At 44.6% G+C, this 17954-nt stretch overlaps 1 protein-coding gene across 3 annotated transcripts in view; it reads left to right on the top strand.

Moving 5' to 3' along the window:
* MDGA1 (MAM domain containing glycosylphosphatidylinositol anchor 1) overlaps nt 1-17954 on the top strand; it is a 470589-nt gene that overhangs the window by 304435 nt on the left and 148200 nt on the right. The window lies entirely within an intron of this gene.

Genomic DNA, 17954 nt, shown 5'->3' with positions numbered 1-17954 from the left:
TGAATAATAATATTCTATAATAGAGTGGTCTCTATGATCATATTCATTTGATTTTCAATATCCTTTCAAACTAAAGTAAATCAGTGGCTCTTGCAGACCTGGACACTGTTGGATAACGGAATCTGAATTTTTAGCTACATAATTTTTTTCTATACATCTTAAGTTAATATGAAGATAGTAATGATCAGAGAATGCCATTATTATTCCTAGTATTATTCTGTGTGGAAGTATTTGTGTAAGACCCCTAGCTAATGAGGTATAACATCAAGTAAAATAAACAAATTTAAGTATAACAACAAGTAAAATAAACTTGACTCCATAAATATATATATATATATATTTAACAATTACCAGTTATGCGCTGAGACAGACACAATAGTATAATAATTTATCCAATAATATATTGGTGTATTCCAAGCAGCAATCCTCAAATTAGACCTCTCTGTCTCCATAGGTCAGAAAAAAACATAAATTAAATGATAACCTGAGGAGCGCTTAATGGCCCTGATTCAGAGCCAGACGTTCTGCCCACCTCCATTAAAATGGAGCGTCCTCCTGGACGCTCGTATAGCTGTGGGTCACCACCCACAGCATATACGAGCGTCCAACAAGATGGCCGCGATGGTCTTGACCATCGCGACCATCGGACTTGCGAGAGAAACCCTGTGGTCGGGTTTCTCAACCGCAAGGCCAGGAGTGATTTTCGCTCTATCAGAGCCAAAATCACTCCCACTGACATCACTAGTGATGTCAGTGGGGCCGGCTTCAGACGGTAGGCGTTCCCATAGGAATGCCTCCGTCTGGCAGGCACGCCCCCGGAACGCCCACCAAAGGGGGCGTGCTGTCAATCAACATCGACAGCACGCCCCCTTTGGTGCGAGACCCGGAGTGATGGAAAGTCCTTCGCTCGCCGGGTCTCGCGCATGCGCACGACGGAGCATCGACCCACTTGCGAGCGGACTGCCGAACATCAACCCAATTGCGAGCGGACTGCCGCTCGCGAGTGGGTCTGAGTGACCCCCAATATTCACAATTTCAATCCCCTTTGGTGATGCAATATTGATATAAATATAGATATAGATTATGAGCCAATGGAAGATGAGAGTTGACACACAAACCACTTTAATCATTCCAAAACACTTTATTAAAATTCAAAAATACATAAAACTTTTCTTATTCACATATAACCTGTTATTATCCCAATTATAAGGAACAGGATTACTGAACAAATTCTTTGTCAATTGTGATGACAATCACCCAACGTGTTTCGTCGATTACGACGTCATCAGTGGTTCTTTAAGAATAAAAATATATATAATAACAGTCAATAACAATAATGAATTAATTATTACAAAATGATTAAAAAGGTTAAAAGACATACTTTTGATTGAAAATAGTTTGTTGTTCTGTAGTAATTTCCTTCCAACTAGCTGTCAAGGAACTATTTTGAATCAAAAGTATGTCATTTAACCATTTTAATAATTTTGTAATAATTTCTTAATTATTGTTATTGATTGTTATTATATACATGTTAGTAAGAAAAATTTTATGTATTTTTGAAATTTTATAAAATGGTTTGGAATGATTAAAGTGGTTTGTGCATCAACTCTCATCTTCCATTGACTCATAATCTATATCTATATTTATATCAATATTTTATCACCAAAGTGGATTGAAATTGTGACTATTAAGCGCTCCTCGGGTTATCATTTAATTTATATATATATATATATATATATATATATACATATTATATATACAGTTATATATATATATATATATATATTTATATATATATTTACGGTATACATACACACAAACAGGTTGAGTCTCCCATATCCAATTATTCCGAAATATGGAATTTTTTTTAGCATGACTGAGATAGTTACACCTTTGCTTTTTGATGGTTCAATGTGCACAAACTTTGTTTAAGGCACAAAATTATTACAAATATTGTATAAAATTACCTTCATGCTGTGTGTATAAGGTGTACAGTATATGAAACATACATGAATTTCATGTCTGTCCACAGACTTTGTTTGAGCCACAAAATTATTGAAGATATTGTATACAATTACCTGCAGGCTGTGTGTATAAGGTGTATATAAAACATATATACATTCTGTGTTTAGATTTGCGTCCCATTCCCAAGTTAATTCATTGTGGTGTGCAAATGTTCCAAAATACTGAATATTCCGATATCCAAAATACCCCTGGTCCCAAGCATTTTGGATATGGGAGACTCAACCTGTATATATACAGTATATATATATTATATTATATTATATTATTATTATGTTATATAGTGTAGGCTGACATAATACTCTTCCAGATAGATAGATAGAGCTGGGATAGGCTTCCTCAGGCAGACAACAGCAGTAGGTCATTGAGCAATAAATGACTTTGGGATTAAAGGGTGCTGTTAGGTCTCAGAGACATACAGGGCCAATCCTCCATCTTTAATTACTTAATGAATTATATTTAGATTTTTTTTTATGTCAATGCCATCCACATTTTTCATGGAGAGACTGTTATAGAGTATGGGCCTGAGTCGCACGCAGCAGCGTCTATTGGTTGCGAGTGCGACTTTATGCAAATGACACTACAAACTCTTTCCCTTGTGTACATCGGTGCGCACTGTAATACAGATTAGTGCATCTTTCTACGCCACAATCGGTCGCACCATTGAAATTCCCACCAGCCCTATGGCAGGTGCAGCTCCTCCGTCTGACTATGGCCTCCTTTGCCTGCGGCGGTGCGCCTGGTAACGCAGCCTCTTTCACTTACACACCCGTCACACTCCCTTAACGAGTCCACCGAAAGCACTCGTTCTGCTCCCAGTCACCGCCCAGTAACGCCCATCACTTTACCACACATCTCTGATACCATCTGTCCCTGTCGCAGCGGCGCCCTTGCAATCTGAGGGTCAGAGACCTCAGATAACCCAGTAATTATATACTTTTGTTCTTATGTTACTAGCTGTAATGCCCAGTATTGCCTGACTTTTCTTTATTATTTCTCGCTGTCTCCACTCCCTCCTCTCTTAAGCTGTCTATAGTACCTGAGAACCTCAAGATTAGTTAACCCGAATATATCACAATTAATAAAACCATTAACTAGAAATAATTAGACAGACACAGTTGTTGGAATTTAAAGGTATACATTCAGGAAGCTGGCGAACGCAATGCCGACCGCCGGCTTCCTGACTGCTTAATCCTGGCGAGGGTTAAATGACAGGCGTCTAAATCTAGACGCCTGCCATTTTACCGATGCCGGGAGACCAGCGCCCAGCATCCCGATCAAAGGGATGCCAAGCGCGGACAGCCGAGCGGGAAGGGAGGGTTAGGTTTAGGGGGACTTAGGGTTAGGCACCCCCCCGGGAGGTTAGGGTTAGGCTAGGGGGAGGGAGGGTTAGGGTTAGGCACTCCCGGGGGGACTTAGGTTTAGGCAGCAGGGAAGGGGGGGTTAGATTTAGGCACTTAGAGAGAGGATTAGGGCTAGGCACGGGGGGGAGGTTAGGGTTAGGCACCCTAAAGGAGGGTTAGGGTGTAGAATTATGTTTGTTTATACTTACCTTTAGGACGATCAGAATTTCCTCCTCTGTCGGGCTGCCATGCGGCCGGCGCTAAATCATACCGAACCCAAGTTCTTTAGCAAATTTTGTTATACTTAACAAAGGTGACCAAATAAATAAGTGCAAAACTCAGATCTGGCCAAGCTGTACTTTCACGAGAAATGGGGGGCGGCTGTACACCCCCAACGCAAACTGAGCTGCGAAGGCTTATACTCCTCTCTGTATTAGCCTAGCACTACTGGGGCCCAACCTTAATGGAAAAGCCAAGGTCCCCTCTTTGATCAAAAACAGCTTGCCATGATAAAGAGAAGGTGACCCATAGCTACCACTTGTGCCTCCTAATGACCACCAAGGGACCTTACAAATCCTCCCGTAAAACAGAAAATATTTCCTTCAAAAACACCCCATCCCTTTATCGCTAAGATGCGCTCCAACTGCTCTATGTGATGATCATAGTTTATGATCTGGATTCATCATAACGGATACGTGGGTGCCGCACAACTAAACCCCCCAAACTGTCAAATGTACTTACCGATGGAAGCATTAACTGTCTGCAAAATCCTATAGATGACCGGCCCGCAATGAGGGCATTCAAAAATCTATTGTTGGACAATATCCGACCAAATGATCTGCATTGGCTCATAAAGGGAATGCCACCTAGCCACATCTGCTCTTGCACGGAGTATCAGATTGATTATGGTCCATGTTTTCAGGTCATTACCCCCTTCATGAATGATTTAGCAGTGGACTGTTCAACTAGATGACCCATACACTCCCATTCAAGACCTATGATGCCTATCCATTTCACCCGACCACCACTCAGTAAAGTAGCCGCCTTCTTGGTCAATGGTGAGCATGGCGTCCAATAAACAAACGAGTGACTCACAAACCATGGGCCAAATGTAATAGGTAGTCTGTTTTGGTAAATTGCGAGTTTGGTGCTAAACTCGCAATTTTTCACAACTCTCCAAATACCAGCATGCAGGGGAGGCTTGCTGGTACTTGTGGTTCTACAAATAAAGACAATATGGAAAACTTATTTTTACACTTTACACTTTACACTATCAACCCGGCACCCACCGCCCTAGGGTGCCGGGGATAGCCCCGGGCTATCAGTCTAGGCCTGGGGTGCCCTGGAGAGGGGTACCCCTTTATTGGGGGGGTACCCAACTCCCCAGGGATCCCAGGCCTGGACTGACTAGCAGTCAGGGATAATGCTTTGGCCGGGGAAACCGGTGAAAGGTTTTCCCTGGCTGTGGCATTATCCCCCTGCTAGAAAGAGTTCGGTGCTGGTTCAGGAATTTTCAGGGGACCCCTACTCGTTTTGTCCCCTGAATTTCCAGAACCAGGACCAGCTCAACAAAGCCCTGTGCTGGTTCTTAATATACAGGGGCCCCCTACGCATTTTGGCCCCTGTATTTTTAGAACCAGAACTGGCTTTATAAAGCCCGGGGCTGGTTATGCTTTTGGGGAGGGGGTGCACGTTTTTTTTTTTTTAACACACACAGAAGCCATCACGGATCTCACTGATCTGTGATGGCTTCTCTAAAACTCGCACCTTTTAATGCTACTCGCATTAAAAGGTGTCAGTTTACATTGTCCTAAACTCGCCTGCACTCGCAAATGCAGTAGACTCGAGCTGAAAAGTTCGCAGGCTATTGAATTTGCGAGTTTCAGTACAAACTCGCACTTTTTAAAAGTGCGAGAAAGTGCGAGTTTGTACTGTTACTAAAACTGACTACCTATTACATTTGGCCCCATATCTCAGAAGAGTTTCGGGGGGACATCTGTAATAGATACAGTATAATCCCACACATGAATGATAGATCAATCAAAACAAATGACATCCATTCCTATACAAGAATAACATATAACACAACTCATGGGTGGGAACATAGGGATGAAAGGGAGTGAGGGAGTGCAAAAGGACAGGCACCACAGAAGAAGGTAAAACGTATTAACAAACAAAAACCCCTTTGGGATACTTTGCTAATCTGGTTCCACGTAAAGGAAAAAAAATCTGGGCAAATCCCTTCACACACCCACAGAAATTCCCGCTCCTGCTGCATAAGTAGCCACCCCTATATGAAATGAATTTGTACCATAAAATGCCACATACAGACCCTAAACCAATAAGCATTGCTTATATAGCGCTGTAAATTGAATTTTAGTAAGTGGAGAGCCATCAGCAGGAGCTAGCAAATGCTTACTATCTATAGGACGCACACTCATATAACTATACGCTAGAGAGCAGAAACCCATTTCCCCTTACTTTACTGGTCCTTTTCTGAACGGTGAATTATCCAAAGAAGGGCCCCAGGTTTTCGGACAATGGCCCTCATTCAGAGCCGTACGCTCTGAGCAGAGCGCACGCTCTGAATGAGGGCCGCCCTCCATGAAAATGGAGCGTCCTCCTGGACGCTCGTATAGCTGTGGGTCACCACCCACAGCCTATACGAGCGTGCATTTTGATGGCCGCGATGGTCGTGACCATCGCGACCATCGAAACTGCGAGCCGGAGCCTGCGGTTGAGGTTTTCAACCGCAAGCTCCGGAGTGATTTTGGCTCTATCAGACCCAAAATCACTCCCACTGACATCACTAGTGATGTCAGTGGGGCGGCTTCTGTCAATCACCATCGACAGCACGCCCCCTTTGATCAGACACAACGAGCGAAGGACTTTCCTTCGCTCGTCGCGTCTGGCGCATGCGCACGACGGTGCTCCCTCCGTCGTGCACATGCTCAGTGCATAACATCGACCCACTTGCGAGCGGACAGCCGCTCGCGAGTGGGTCTGAATCAGGCCCAATGTTTTTTGCCAGGAGCCCTGAACTTGATGACCATTTACAGGTAGATGAGAATGCAAACCAAAACAATATTGATTCAGAAGCAAATTGGACAAGCAATGAATCAAATCCTTCAACAATCATACTGTAGTTTTATGGGATGCCTCTTATCTTCACTAACACCTCCTGACCTAGCCTAACCCCTCATAGCCGTATAAATCAAAAATTATTTTGTGGGGTCCTCTCTCCCATAAAACTAAACAATTGGAAATTCCTACCAATTCCTTTGCAGTCGACGCCCCAACCGACCTTGCGCTTAAGCTTTGCTCACTAGTCTTACCTGCTCATAAGCTGGAAGCACAAAATTGCTCCCAGTCCCACCAGGCTGGCGAATAGGCCCGTCTCATGGATGGCATTAGAGCCAAAGGTCAGCCAATCCCTCTAAACAGGCTCAATGATCTGCCAGACAGAAGAGGGACATTTTAAACCTTGCAGCCTCATCATCTGGTGCCAGTTCTCTAAGTTTCAGCCATTGAAAATGCAAAAGCGCCTCAGCGATGCAATTGTATACTCCTGGTACAAGTTTAGCCCAAAAACAGACATTAGCCTCCATACATTTAAGGACTAGCTGTTGCAAAAAGATGCAAAGCCAAGGGCAATTGATTTCTCTGATTGCCTGAATCACTCCAAGGCTATCGCACCAAAGCACAATGTTCCAATTACGAAGCTGATGCGCCCAACCAAGACCACTATTGGAAAGAGTTCCAATAGCAATAGATTAGTCATCAAACCCACATAGTGCAATGCTGGAGGGCAAGGCTAAGCACTGAAATGCACAGAGCCCAAAGCATCTGTAAACAGCTGCAAGCAAGAGCTAGCCGTGGTCGAACTTAACCATATCTTAACCCCATTGAAGTCCTTCAAGAATGACAACTACATGGTCACATCATCCTTCATTTCCCTAGATACCCTAAGCTTCTGGTGTGGTGCAGTAGGACTAGCCATGACTCTTTCCAGCTTCCTACAACAAAACGTTCCCTATTGGTGCCACCATTCATGGAAAATGCATTAAGCCTAGAAGAGCTTGCACTTAAACTCAACCTTACTGCCCGACAAGCAACCACCGATCTAACTGATCAATCGCTGCCCGTTGTGGTAGAGCTCATTCATAATTCATGTTTAAATGATTTACCAAACATTTTTTCTGAGATCCTTTTAATCTTTGCAAGTAATTTTACATACCTCATTTTGCCATTGGGTATCTTTCAATTGACATATTAATACTACTATCAAATGACATTAATATTATATTTATGTTGGACTGTGCTGCAAATATACCTTGTGTTACCACTAATGAACTGAAAGTATTGTCTGCAGTATAGGCAACCTGACCAGGCTACACAAGTGAGTGGAGTAACTAGAGATAGCGTGCAGTGAGACTAGAGATGTATGAAGTGGCTATGTCTTGTTCCTTGATCATTTAATAGGTCTGTACAGATATTTACTGGCAGTTGCAGATGTTTTGATTGAATAAAAGACTTTTGCTAAATTTGAGAAGTAAATTTGTATGGGGCCTCATTATTAACACAACTTATCACCAGTGGCATATTTTGTTTAGTATTGCAATGATACTACTAACGAATATGCCACTGGTATTCCTCATTACTTACCCCTACATTGAGGTCAAGTGATGATCTCCCTTCTCAGTGGTGTCTTCTCCTGCCAGCGACGGCTTTCTGTGTCATACTCAGCAGTGCCTGAAAATCATCGCTGAAACTGGAACGTTTGCCACCGGGTCACCGTTGCCGGAAATAGGGACCGCATCGGTCTCGCCATCCAAAGACGGCCAGAGTGATACATTGACGAACAGCAGTTATCTTAGATTACCGCTGATATTTAAATATTGAAAGCATGACATAACCCCTTTAGCGAGTGTATCGCTGATAAATGGGGCCCATGGTGTGAGTCATTTGGCACTAGATGTTTTTGGGTAGGTCCTCAATGCAATTGCTTTGCTTGCTGGACTTTGGTCCCAAATAAGCATGTGGATTCCAGCAGCAGTAAAAACTTGCCTTAGATAATCTATACACAATTTTTGACCCGCATTGTGCAGGATCACTAAGACATATTTCACCACCTTAATTGGAGGGGGCAGCCAGATTGGCAAAATCGGGGGGGCGTGGCCGGCTGTTGTGGGTGGAGCGGGGGCGTGACGTCATCTTGGCCCTGCCCCTGCTACACAATGCCGATAATCCCAGCATCGTGAAGCACGGGGTGGGGCCAAAATGACGCGATTCGCTCCCCCCCGCGCTGCCGGGAACTCTCATGTAATCGCGGGATGGGGGTGGGGGGGCAGAAGGGGTCGGCAGCCTGCAGGAGGATTGCCTGCCTTCCTGGGAGGTCGGGAGCGGCACCCGATTTTCGGGAGGCTCCCGACCAAATCGGGAGGGTAAACAAGTATGGCATAACAACTATAGATTCAATGGGTGCAGCTGCTATGGGACCCAGAGCTGAGAGGGGCCCATCTTCCTTGTCAAAGTTACAGGTCTTATATACATTTTTCATCATTGGGTGGTACATAGGGGCCCTTATAAACTTTTGCTATGGGGTCTTTCAAATACCAAGTTACGCTGACAGGTGTCAGGATTCTGGCGCCAGCATTCTGAGCGCCGGAATCCCCGCGGTCGGGATTATGACCGTCTCCCGATCTAGGGGCTATGACATATAGTTGACGCTGGGCCTGATTCAGAGTTTGTTCGCTATGCCGATGTTTTCACAGTAGAGTGATTATCGGCCATCTGCTCATGGTCCTGAGTCGCACAGCGCATGTATCAAGGTACAGCTCAGTAGGAATCCCATTGGCTGCGGCATTAGCATAAAATAATCACAGCTGCGCTGCAGGAAAAGACGCAGTCGCGGCTGTACTATTAGTGTCCACCTATGAATCGGGCCCAGGGTCTAGTATCTTCCCAGATCATCCCACCTCAGCTATGGGTACAGCCAGGCAAACTTGTTTTGAGAGTTTAATGGGGTTTATGTATCAATCAGTGAAAAGCGTGGCGAAGGGGACCAGTGGAGAAGTTGCCCATAGCAACCAATCAGCTCCTGCCTATTATTTTATAGACTATACTTGATAATGCTACTTCAGGGCTGATTGGTTGCTATGGGCAACTTCTCCACTGGTCCACAGCTTGATACATAAACCCCTGTATATGAAGTGCCTTGACGTGCACTTACATTTTCCCATCATTCACGTGAATTAAATTCTAGAGAAAAAAAACAACATAAATGCAAAGTTCTATATTTTCTATGGCAGCAAAGCTGACTGCACTCCCCTAAACACACACTCTGGAGAAGTGAGCAGATACTTGTTTAGTTCATTTCTGGATGATCTAACTGATTTCTTCACTTTTCTGGAACTAGTTATCAGAAAGAGGGGTCTATTTATCAAGCAGTGAAAAGTGTGGAGAAGTAAACCAGTGGAGAAGTTGCCCATAGCAACCAATCAGCTCCTACCTATTATTTTAAAGACTGTACTTGATAAATACTACTTGAAAGCTGATTGGTTGCTATGGGCAACTTCTCCACTGGTTCAATTCTCTACACTTTTCACTGCTTGATAAATAGACCCCTTAAAAATGAGACCAAAATAAAATAAACGTGCCGTTACTGCGTACAGCTGAGCACCGCCAGAAAAATTATCTATCTCCCGGGAACACGCTGGTAGAGGCGCGGAGAACAGTAATGGCCTCACTTTCCACACTCACGGATGCGGCGTGGGGGAAGAACAAAGAGAGAGAGAGATAATGACCTCCGCACCTTTCAGCTTCATCCACTAGAACAGAGTATTCCTTGGGCTTCTCGCACGCAGGACAAAAGCGGCTTTTATGCTGTATGTTCCAGCTCTGCCAATGACCCCGGCGCCTTACACATTCTTTGTGTACACACTGAGCCAGAAAAAGTCTCCTAACGTTTCTATAGGGAAAAAAAAATAAAAAAATATTTTTTTGTGTTTTTGTTTTCGACAGCGGCTGAAATCCGTGAATTTGGGACACTGGTGATATAACCAGCTCTATTGATTCCCACTTTATTTTTCCCTTCCCCAGAGACGGAGTAGAGGAAGACAAGTGAATTGAGCATATTGCTGTAGTCGATCAGTGTGTCTCAATCAATCTGCTCTCCTCCGCTTCACCCCCCCTCCACCCCACTCTCTCTGCTCGGGATGAAACTCTCAAAGATCCGTGAAAAGTCAGGGAGTATAATGAAGTATCTTATTAACCAGACCCCATTAAACTGTCAGTTGCACTTATGGGCCGAGCTGTGAAGCCGCCTGACAGAGAGCTATTACTCAGGCGGCCTGGTTATTGGCAGACACACAGTAACAGATCAATTTCTGCACAAGTGCGGCGCGGTGCGCGGGCCCAGGTGTGAGCACTCCAGGGAATACATGCTTCATATGTTTCCAGTCAACATTTTATGCTGCAAAACTCACTATTTCCTGACGGCCGGCAGAGGAGAGAGGAAGGAGCAGAGGGCCTGATTCAGAGCCGCTCGTAAGCAGCCACTCGTTCGCTCCGAACGATGTTCGCACATCTGCGCATGCGTATGGGTCGTAATGCGCATGCGCCAACCAGTCAGTGCGGTCGGAAAACGTGTGTTCGCAAAATTGCGAGTGCCTGCTAATTTGAGTGACAGGATGAGGAGTTTGTGGGTGGTAACAGGGGAAGGTGCTTGAAAACGGGGAGTGGAGATCCGAACGCAGGCGTGCCAAACGGTCAAAACGGGCGTTTTAAGGGTGTGCATAATTAACAAAGCAGCGTCATCGGCCACGTCACTTGGTTGTTTCTTAGCCTGAACTGTTCGCATGATTGCGGTAGGAAAATCCAACCACAAGCACTGCGAGCAGGTCAGACGCCTTTCGATGTACTCGATTAATCAAATAAATAGAACGGGCATGTTACATGAAACATGCGCAAACTAGTGTTTCCTCTTGTGTAACGGGCCCGTTCAGCTTAAGGAATAGGCCCCTCAGTCAGTGTTTTAGGGGTGGCCAAGAGTCACCTGATTGGTAGCTTGAACACTGATAGGGATCTATAATCCCTACACTTTCTGAATTTACGATACAATGACAAATCACAAATAGTAAAAATAACGCATAGATTATTCTACTGGGCTATAGAGAAGATAGAGTCAGGGAGATTGAATTCACGTTGTAATCAGCAACCCCGATTCTCCGACATTACCGATTGCACCACGCCTATAATGCGCTGGGTTTGATTCAGAGGTGCACGCTAATGCAGTCACCACTGCTTTTTTTTTTTTGTCGCTGTGCAACTGCGTCTTTATGTTAATGCCACAGCTGATGGGATTCGTTCAGAGATGCTCACAGGCTGCCGCGCTAATTTGCAGCTGTGCGTGTTACTAAGCCCCATCGGCCGCACAGCGGTCACACCATCGAACAATGCACCAGCCTTATTGAGGCTCAGATTATCCATCTAAAATCAGTGCAACAGTGAAAAAAGACACAATCACTGACCGTGAAACGCCTGCGTCTGACTAGCCACCCCCCTGTTAACACCCATAAACGCCCACTGAAATTCGTTCAGCGGCATGCACAGACTAACAACAACAGCCGTTAGCGTGTGGTCCACATACATCTAGGGGTATATTTACTAAAGTGCAGGTTTTTAGAAGTAGAGTTGTTTGCCATAGCAGCCAATCAGATTCTAGCTGTTATATTCTAGATTCTAGAAGTTGCTAGATAAATGTTAAGTAGAACCTGATTGGTTGCTATGGGCAACATCTCCACTTCTAAAAACCCGCACTTTAGTAAATATACCCCGAGCCTCCATCCGTGTTAAACAGCCTTTCTAGTCGCGAGTGTCTTTTCGCACAACATTTTCACAGCCGCTGACACTGTAACGTAACATTTCGCATGCAGATACAGCCGCAGTCGCACGCAGAATATAGGCATACCGCATATCATTTTAATCAGCAGAAGCAGCTTGTGCATCCTACATATGTTTCCACATATATCCAGGGTTGTCTTAACAGCAGTGTGGGCCCTGGGCAAAGCAATGCACTGGGGCCCATACCCACCCATTCACGGGAAAAAAAATTATACCCTCCTGCATGCCAATCAGACCTCCCACACATGCAGAGAGACTCTGGCCCTGATTCAGAGCCGGACGCTCTGACAGAGTGCTCGCTCTGAATCAGAGCCGTCCCTCCTACTTTTTGGAGCGGCTTCCTGGCCGCTCGCATAGCTGTGGGTGACCACCCACAGCTATAGCGAGCGGCCAAAATGATGGTCGCGATGGTCAAAACCATCACGACCATCGGGCTTGCGACGAGACCCTTGCAGTAGGGTCTCTTGGCCGCAAGCCCTGGAGTGCTTTCGTCTCTGTCAGAGCCAAAAGCACTCCCACTGACATCACTAGTGATGTCAGTGGGGCCGGCCCAAGATGGTAGGCGTTCCCATGGGAACGCCTCCGTCTGGGCAGCCACGCCCCCAGCACGCCCACCAAAGAGGTCAGATCAGAAAACAGTGCACCAGAGGCCGGCTTATAAATATATCACAAATATACCAACTGGCCACGGCTGCAGGGGGGGCGGGTTGGCGGGCCCCTACAAGCTTTGGGCCCTTGGGCAACTGCCCAACAAGCCCAATGGAAGAGATGGCCCTGCATTTATCTTACCTCCCTACACTACAAGTCACGTTAAACAAAACGCGTGAGCACCGCGTGACTCTGTAGCATCGAGTGTCTTTTCATGCATTTTTTTACCTTCAAATGCATCTTATTTTCGCAAAGCGATGCGGATAGGACGCACAAGCAGCTTGCGTTGATTAAAATGATATTTCTCTGTGCGACTGCATCTGCATGCGTAATACTACGTTACAGTGTCAGCGGCTGGGACACTGTAACGTAGCATTTCGCATACACAAATGCAGCATACCTGTCAATCAATTGTGAGTCCTCAAAGTGAGCTTGATCGCAATTCATTTGCAGTGCGTGCACCATGCGACTGTGACAAAAACCGCCGATAATCGTTCAACTGTGTGGACATCAGAATAGCGTTCAACTCTGAATCAAGCCCATAATGTACTAGCAGAGTTATTAAAAGGAATTTCAAACCTGAAACCTATAGCCATATTTATCAATGGACATTAAGCCCTGTTAGGAGTTTTCACCAGTGATGGGGCTTTTCCTTCTAACTATACGTGAAAGGGTTACCGCTAGCAGTGGCTTACACACAAGTTGCATCAGGCATGTGCCAATCTGCAGAGATTGGCACGGTAACTGTAACCTTACTACTTCACCCCAGGTTGGGCTGAGCAGCCTATTTCCAGAGAAAGGGACCTGTTGATAAATTGACCCCTTGATCTGGGTGCCAGCCCGAAATAGGTTAAGAAACTTGATAAACAAAAAACTCCTACTGTAACTAATCCTTCTGTTTACTATCATATACCTAGCGTCTGTCATGTACAATGCACGTTTATATCATGTTAATAGTTTTAGGAACCAGCATGCATTGCAACGTCACTGGCAGCAGAGGGGTTAAAGCTGTAATTGCAGTTGCCTATTATCTGTATTATTAACCAAACACCTGTCCCCCCCTCCAGCATGTGAACAGCAGGGCTGGGTCAATAGGGATAAAAACATGACTGCAAATTTTATTATCCAAATCCTGTCTAATGATACTCTGGAGCTTCCGCTGATGCTCCTGGCTCCATCCAACTCGGCCCAATCTGGGAACTGGATACAGACACTTAAAACAGCAATGAAATCAGTGTTGGGAGACAGCTCTCGCCTCCGATATGTTTTGCATGCAAACACAATTTATTGTTCCGCTCACAGCCGGGACGTAATGTTCTGTTCCAGGCCGAGCTGATGCAGTACAAAGATAGATTGCTCTCAGTCTGCCCGTGTCATATGTTTCGCAAATTGTGAATTAAAACAAAGTTTTCTTTTTTTTAATTGAGGCTTATATTAGACACCCAGGGGCATCAGCAGTTTCTGGATGGCTGGCAATGAAGCAAATAGAATCATCTGTGCAGATGTCTGACTGCTCATCACGACATTATAATATAATGCAGACAGCGTTTAGTCTGCTGATAATGTTTACTTGGGTCATTTTTTTTTTTTTTTGTGCAATATATTATTGTTTTAATCAAAACATATTACAAAATAATCAAAAACATTACATCGGAATGCAGAATAAAAATATCACACAACACAGGCTGATCATACAAAGACATACAAAACGTAGCAACAGTATCTAATATTATCCAGTCTAATATATATATATATATATATATAATTATATATATATATATATATACACATATATATATATACATATATAATAAAAAAAATGTGTAGAATTATTACAAACAAACAAAATCTGACAGAAACTAAAACAACACAGAAAAGAAAGGGATTGGGACAAAAGGGAAAGGAAAAGTGGGCGAAGAGTTGAGAGCCCCAAAATACAAATAAAGAGAATTATTAAGGAAGTCTTGCCATCAACCAAATCTACTATAAGAACTCCCATCAGTGGAGAGATGTCCATGATTATACCACAGGCTTCAGGTATGTACCTGAAGATTTAAATGCCAGCCATGGATGCCAAGTAGAGATGAACTCTTGATTCCTTTCCAGGGTCACACGAAGGTCCCCCGTAGACCTGTACATATCTATGTGGGCAAACCATTACTTAGGAGTGGGGGGGGGAGTAGACCGCCAGCGTACCGGGATAACAGCCTTCGCGGCACTATTGAGAAACTTTAATAGGGATTTTTTTATACGTTGCCGAAGGACCTTGGTATAAATTAAGAAGCCAGAAAGAGGGATCAGAAGGTGTCTCCATGCCCACAATCGACTTGGAAATAGATATCACTTGGTCCCAGAAGGGGCGTAGAAGCCTGCAATCCCACCAAATGTGCAATGGGGAGCCAATCTCAGCAACAAATCGCCAGCATCCATCTGACACCCCAGGGAACATCTTAGCTAGGGTAAGGGGGCACCTATACCAACGTGATAGAACCTTAAATGTGTCTCAATCACAGAGTAACTAACAGAACTAACAAATGTATTCTGAAAAATTCTGCTCCAGTCACAGTCTGTTAAGTTGAGCTGTAGGTCACGTTTCCAATCTGTGGCATATTTAGGGAGAGCAGAGTACATGTGTTCAATCAGAAGTCCGTATCCTCTCGAGAGGGAATGCATCGGGCGTGAAGGTGCCAGGCACATGTCCTCAAAAGGAGTTGGGGGTCTGACGGAGGCAGCACGTAGTTCCCCGATTTGTATGAAATGCTTCAATTGTAAATATCTCCAAATCTCAGATGAGGGAAGGTCCCACTTAGCCTGCAGTACAGAAAAGGAAGACACACTTCCACCAGCTGGCCGACTCGCTGCACTCCACGTCGTATCCAAATAGAAAAAGCAGAATTAGCGACTCCTGGGGGGAAATCAGGGTTATTAAACAAAGGGGCCAAGGGGGAAAATTTTGAGGACACGCAGGAAAGTTTCCGCAATCTATTCCAGCGAGCCAGGGTTGGACCAATAGTGGGATGGGAGATAACAGGAACCTTAGAACTCCAGGGATACTGTGCTATATGGATAGGCAGAGATGCATTTTCAAGGTGAACCCACTCTTTAATTTCAGTTGTCCGGGACCACTCCATTATCCTACCCAACAGCACAGCGTCATAGTAACCTGAGAAGTGTGGCAGTTGAAGTCCTCCCATATGTCTGTGTCTAAAGAGGATACCATGCTGAAACCGTGGTCTCTAATTTCCCCATACAAATTCTCTAACAATGTTGTGTAATTCCCGAAACCAAACCTTGGGTATATGTATAGGTGGAGTCTGAAGTAAATATAGAACCCTAGGTAGTACGTTCATTTTAACTACGCTAATTCTACAAAGCCACGAGAGCTGTTTGGTACTCCAGTCTCTGAATAGACTGGAGTTTTAGGAGTGGTCTTTTAAAGTTATCATCAAAGAGACGGGAAGGGTCAGTACGTAGGGTGACCCCGAGATATTTCAGGCTAGAGGAATGCCAAGAATAGGAAAAGGATTGTTTGAGCCCATCAATGGAGTGAGGTGGAGCAGACACATTCACGGCTATAAACTTGGAATAGTTCACTTTAAAATTAGAGAGAGAGAGCCAAACTTCTAGAATTCGACCATCAGGTAAGGAATTGAAACAATCGGGTTAGATAGGACAGCCAACAGGTTGTCCACGAACAAAGCCAATTTATAATCAGCATCACCGATTTTGAGACCAGTGATGTTTGGCTTGAGTCTAGTAGTACACTCATGAGCCTCCATACTTGGTTCATTTTTACCTTCCCACCACTGAATCAGGGTCCCTGTCCTTTAGCAAGAAAACCCCTGGAGGCACACGGGTGTGTTCCCCCAAGAATAGGCTTTTCTCAACTTTTCTCAATTTATTAAAAGGTTATCACTAGAGAAATCAGATATTCTCCATTGCCGAGCTAGTTTGCATTTGGCTTCAATACACGACACTCCAACATCTATGGTGCCTTTGGTATGTGACCACATTATTTAAATAAAAAAAATCATACAAACTTGGCACTCACCTGCTTATATTCCAAACTGTAATTCATTCAGGAAATGTTAGTTCCAAAATATTGCAATAATTTGTCAAGGTGATCAATCACAAGGAGTAGGACTCTGGGAACCAACGCTGTCTAAGATAGCCTAGGTTCCCGCAGTCAAACTCTACAAGCTTTCAGTTTTTGGAGTTTGATAAATAAAGGTCCCCATATTTGTGTATGCGGACTGCAGACAGTGTAAGGGCTGCAAGGCAGGAAGGAGATATCTGTGATATCTCCTGCATTACCTATTTAATAATTAGCCCTAATACTTCATTCCTACAAAAGTAATGACAATTAATCTTTTCACCCCCTTAAATCATCTGATTTGTAGATATACCTCCAACTAATATGTAAGTTGAACATACTGTATGTATGCATCTTATATGCCACCTGACTGCTCCACATTCCCCTTTATATGCCATCAGAGCCCTCCTTCTCATGCCCCTTTATATGCCATCAGAGCCCTCCTTCTCATGCCCCTTTATATGCCATCAGAGCCCTCCTTCACTTGCTAGTTAATATGCAATCAGAGAGCCCCCAGAACACTCCTAGCAACACACCTTGGCTTAGACAGACAAGGGTCCATTCCAGCAGGGCGGTAACTAGGGGTGTGTGGTCGGGGCTACCACACAGAGACCACCGTCGCCCTGTAGCCCATGCTTTTTGCTAGCAGAGTGCCTGGGATGGCAGCCAAGATCACTGCTGTGGCGCCACCCGAGTGTTCTTTACCCACTGAAGACAGACACCCTGCAGGATATCCCAAGTCAGAGCTGCACTTACTGGTGCTGCCGGCTTCGCCCCTATGCGCAACATCACGACATCATGCTAAGAGGTGGGGCCAGCACAGGATTCATTTAAGCAATGCTATGGCCCTGCTATCTGGATCTGATCCAAACAAGGTTGGGATTGCAAAAAAAGAAAAGAAAGGTTTTCCAGGCATGGTCCGTCCTGGATTACTAAAACATGTG

Source organism: Taudactylus pleione, unplaced genomic scaffold (genome assembly GCF_031769625.1).
Source record: "Taudactylus pleione unplaced genomic scaffold, aTauple2 ptg000378l, whole genome shotgun sequence".
Taxonomy (NCBI): domain Eukaryota; kingdom Metazoa; phylum Chordata; class Amphibia; order Anura; family Myobatrachidae; genus Taudactylus; species Taudactylus pleione.
The sequence above is the reverse complement of the archived record's forward strand: the minus strand, read 5'-3'. Positions and strand labels throughout refer to the sequence as shown.